Source organism: Suricata suricatta, chromosome 6 (genome assembly GCF_006229205.1).
Source record: "Suricata suricatta isolate VVHF042 chromosome 6, meerkat_22Aug2017_6uvM2_HiC, whole genome shotgun sequence".
In the NCBI taxonomy this organism is placed as follows: domain Eukaryota; kingdom Metazoa; phylum Chordata; class Mammalia; order Carnivora; family Herpestidae; genus Suricata; species Suricata suricatta.
Genome location: NC_043705.1, coordinates 147,744,772 through 147,749,835, shown reverse-complemented (window position 1 = coordinate 147,749,835; position 5,064 = coordinate 147,744,772).

The window sequence follows — 5,064 nt, the reverse complement described above, 5'->3', positions numbered from 1 at the left end:
CCGGCAAAGTCTCTGAACCCTATTTTAGTCACATGGAGTTTGTTATTTCAAGAAGCTCTTGGAAAGAGAGTAGTCACAGGGCAAAATTTTGTAATGATTGAATTCTAACTCTAAAGAGTGGAGTAATTTCAACTATTCGTGTCTGTGGCTGGCAGGACAGGACCCCAGCATGTACATGGGCAGCTGTGGTGGGGGTGGGCCCAGGGGTGCTGCAGCGGCTGAGGCAGGAGGTGGGCACACAGGCGTCTGCTGGTGGCCAATGTTCCCGACAGCTCCAGTTCCTGGTGCCCCTGAAGAACAACCGACGTATAAAAGCCAAAGAGCCCGGGCAGCGGTGGGGGGGGCGCACTATTAGAGCAACTCTGAAGCAGCCCAAGCAGGACCTATGCCTCCTGCGCCATCCTTGTTCCCGTGGACCTGCAGGACCCCAACCCCGAAAGTACCGTTTCCAGCCATGATTGGTTTTTGCTGCACCTGCCCAGCCTGGGAATCGGAGGCTCTGACGATGCCAGTGTGATGTCGGTCGCAGAAATCTGCCAGGGCCCAGGCACATCTCTGTACTTTTCATGCTTAGGAGGGCATGGCTCCAACCCAAAGGCAAACTGTGGGGACAAGAAAACTCATCACGAGTCTCCTCCCGGTGAAGCTTAGGGACCGATCACTGCCCAAATCCACCCGGTCTCCCAGCGGCCAGCAGCTGAATTGAACGAGAACAGTGGGAGGACCATGGTGGCCACTGGGAAACCACTTCCCGGGACATCAAGGACATGGTTTTGCCTCCCCCAGGTCCTTTGTGGTGGGTTCTCATTGCACTTCCTCCAGTAAGTCAGCACTCCTTCCTGTTTCCTGTCCTGCAAAGAGGGAATGCAGATTCAGGGGCTTCCACTTGGTCCTTCCTACCCTGCTTTTGTTCCAGATGTTTCTTTCCAGTCATACACTCCAGACGAGGAGAGATCCACAGACCCAGGGAACCCTCTGTGCGGGGGACATGGCCAAAAGACCTGGAGACATGAGCCTGTGGCTCTTATTGTCACTGACACTCTCCTTTCGCTTCTCATTATGTGGCTCGAGCAATACCCGATCAGCTGCCACCTGCTAGACCCATAACCCTATTCTCCATCCCTGGCCACGGCAGCAGCTCCCTACGGATGAGGCACTGTGGCTGCCACCTGGGTCTTAATCCCCCTGGCTCTCATCCCCCACTGACCTCAGGCCACTCATAAGAAGCCAGTGTCCTTACAAGGACACTAGACACAGGGACACAGGGAGTCCCCAGAGCGTGGTGCCCTGCCCCACCCTTAGACACCCCCACCCCCACCCATGAAGCCCGGGTCCTCTAGGCGCAGCCATTTCCAGGGACTTGGTGCTTCTGCACAGGCCAGTGCGGGCGCTGTGAGGGCTGCGGGAGAGGCTCAGAGCCTAGTGTTTCCCTGCAGTCTGCACCCTGGCAAGATGCTGACTTCCCACAGGATCCGGAGAAGATGGACTGCCTTCAGAGCCGCCTCAGAGGCCGCCACTGGCTGGTTCATGAAGCCTCATTTTTTTTTTCTTTTTTCCTAACTTTATTTATTTATTTATTTATTTAATTTTGAGAGAGAGAGACAGCGTGAGCAGGGGAGGGTCAGAGAGAGACGGAGATACAGAATCTGAACCAGGCTCCAGGCTCTGAGCTGTCAGTACAGAGCCCGACACGGGGCTCGAACCCACGAACCCTGAGATCATGACCTGAGCCAAAGCCGAACGCTAAAACAACTGAGCCACCCATGCGCCTCTCATTTTCTTTTTTCAAGATTTCCTCTGAGGTGAACAAAAGCCACACATCTTGATTTCCCTGCACCCTCTCCATTCAAATGCCATAGGGGCATATAGCCCCGCAGCCCCCACGCTGCCACATAGGGGGATAGAACAGGGAAGGTGCAAGCTCCGGAGAGCCAGGAGGAGAAGACTACAGCAGACATGCACGTGTGACGCAGAGAGGCCGCTGACCCAAGGTTCCTGACAGTTGCTGGCCATTTCCGGTTCCTCTCTGAGGGACGGGCGTGCATTCTCCATTCCTGCCCTGCGGTTCCGTGATGTGTCCTTGAAGAAGCCACCCCTCGTTACCGTCTCAAGGAGCTTGGATGATCTCTGTTGCTTGCAGCCAGAGTCCTGATGTGGAGAGAAATGGAGCAGCTGGTTTTGTCATTGCGGGAAGAGAGGGGCACCTTGCATGGGCGCAACCCCCACGTGGGCGGTCAGGGCAGGTCCCACGGGCCTGGCTCTGGCTGCGCACAGCCCTCCCAGCGAGCTCCGGGACCTCTCTCTGGCCTCCACAGCTCTGGCTGAGCTGGTGGGGGCCCCTGTGCCCCCTCACAAGACAGCCGAGTGATCACGCACCGTGGCTGTCTCCACCAGTTCCCGTGTGTTTACTTCAGATCGGCTTTCGTGAAGTGAGATCAAGGCAGTGGAACTAATGAGAAAGACTTGCCCTCCCTCTCTGTAAAGTGATGATCTTAGTAAACTGCAGCAGTCAGACTTCTGAACAATCCCACACAGAAATACTCTGTTACATAGTGTAATTAAACATAACTTCCGTTTCTGAAAACACACAGGTTCTTCGGTGAAGTCTCTTCCCTGTCCTAACACCTCATCTTTGGTGCAACGTTTGCAGAATTACTTTGTCATCATGAAATCAACAACTGTGTCTGCCAGTCACGTACGCATTATAGACAGACACAGCTGCACACGCAGAAGTACATGTGAGACCCTGTATCTGTCTCGTGAGCTTTAACAAGGGGGAAGCAGCGTGTTTACAAATAAATTGAGTGGGATTAACGTACAGCATTATTTTATTTTAGGGACATTTGAGTCAAACGCTGTGCCTTCCAGCTTTATTCCAAAGTGAAGCACACTCAGAGCGCCTGGGTCGTTCAGTCGGTTGAGTGGCTGACTTCGGCTGAGGTCATGATCTTGCAGTTTGTGGGTTTGAGCCCTGTGTCAGGCTCTGTGCTGACAGCTCAGAGCCTGGAACCTGCTTTGGATTCTGTGTTTCCGTCTCTCTCTGCCCCTCCCCTGCTCATGCTCTGTCTCTCTGTTTCTCAAAAATAAATTAAAAACAACAACAAAACCCAAAGTGAGCACCGCTCTGAAATAGGCAGTTCCACAGGAAGCACAGTTAGGAAGCAGAGGCTGAACACCGTCGCGCCCCACAGCCCTTCCTGCATAAATCACTGCAGCCCCACCCACAGTAACCTGGTGTCCCCAAATCAATTAAAACCACAGGCCACAGAAGGACCCTCTTCTTGGCCACAGCAGAACAGGCCCTTCCAGGGACAGGAGCTTCGGCCCGGCCTCCAGAGTGTCCTCCCCGCCTTGGTGGCTCAAGGTTACCGAGAACTCCAGAAAGCGACCCAGACAAATGATGATGTTTGACTCTCAAGTCCCAACAAATCCTGCACGTGTTTCAAACAGCTCCTGGCTCCTGTTCTTTTTCTCAATTTTAAACCCTTTTATTTCAATCATATTGCACTGTAGTCTGAGTCCACACGTATTTTGGTGTATCTGTGAAGCATCACGTAGGCATGGCATGGCGTAAACATTTCAAACCTAATAAAAAACAATGTGAAAAAGATGGATGGCATCAAGTTAACCTGCAATGGAACTTGCTAATGGCAGGCAGCTGTGCCGCACAAATACAAACATGGCCTAACAATTTTCTGTATGAGGTTTGTCTTTCTGACTCTGCAGGGTCAAGCAGCGTCTAAACTGACTTGAATTATATGAATATAGTTATCAAGCTATTAGAGGCTAGGCTGAGAGCATGTTGGACGTTAGAAAATAGGATGAGGATTAATAATTCACCTTGAAAGTTACCTACTTAATGGTTGGCTGACTTTTCCTCATTTAAAAGAAAAAACCAAGAGGAAAGAATTACGTGGTTTATCCCCGGAAACCAGGAGTAACAGGAACTGAGTGTACATCACTCTAGGCGAGGGAATAATGCACCAGCAAATACAAGTAACCAGGGACACTTTTTAGTTCAGATTTACCTGAATGTTTTGTTTGGACTGAGTGGTGGCAGTGGAGCAGAAAGGACATGAGTCACTGGAGAAGAAAAGCAGGAAACTCCTGCCCAGCGCACAGCAGCTAAGAGCTAAGGGCAGGCCGGGCGGAGGACCCTAGCCACTCAGGGAAGAGCCGCTTCCTCATTGTTGAAATGGTTCTGACGATTAAAAACCACACACGAACATAATCAATGTGCATCCGGTGTGCAGGTAAGTCCTCAGCAATAGTTGGTCCCTAGACCAAATCCAGCTCCTGAAATTCCCCTGCTATTAAACGCTGTTTTTTTGTCAGCTCATATTTGTAACAGTTTGTCTTGCTGCCACAGACAGGCGGGCGGGCCTGGTGGAAACGGTTCAAAAGCAGGTAGACCTCAACCAGCTGCCACTGGGCCACTTGCTACCAAGCAGCTGGGTGTAAGGTAGCAGCAATTCTGGAGCCACACTGCCGGGGCGCTCTCCTGACCCCTGTCCCAGCTGCTCGCCGGGCAGGAGGCTGTAGGTCCTCCAGAGGCCTGCTGCAAGGCGGCCCCTGGCTGGCATGCGGAACCTGGATTTGGGGAGGGTCCCCCTGCCGCGACCAGTAAGAGCAGCCCACGTGTCTAAACTTTGTGCAGTGAGAGAACACCGACTTTCCTTCTGGGAGTGCAACCTGGGACTCCAGGCAGAGGGTACCCACACGAATAGCCCTCAACAGGCTGTCTCTGGGCGTCCCAGGTTGGTGACAGTTCACAGGCCTTGCTGGTGCAGGGGGTTGGGGTGGGGGGAGTACTCCCATGACTCCCCTGGAAGCTGCACAAGCTCCCCACTTGGCCCCACGTGCCTTTCCCTCCACTGCATTTGCTACACACCCTTCCCATTTACCACTAAGGTCACGGTGGGATTATGGGATGACGTGTGAAAGGCCGATTCACATTAGCTTTGTGAAAAATGGACCAAAAGTGTCTACCTTTCTTTAGTTTGTGGTAAAATGGAGACAATCTATGCAAAAACATTTAAAAAGAGTAAAGATTACACACGTAAG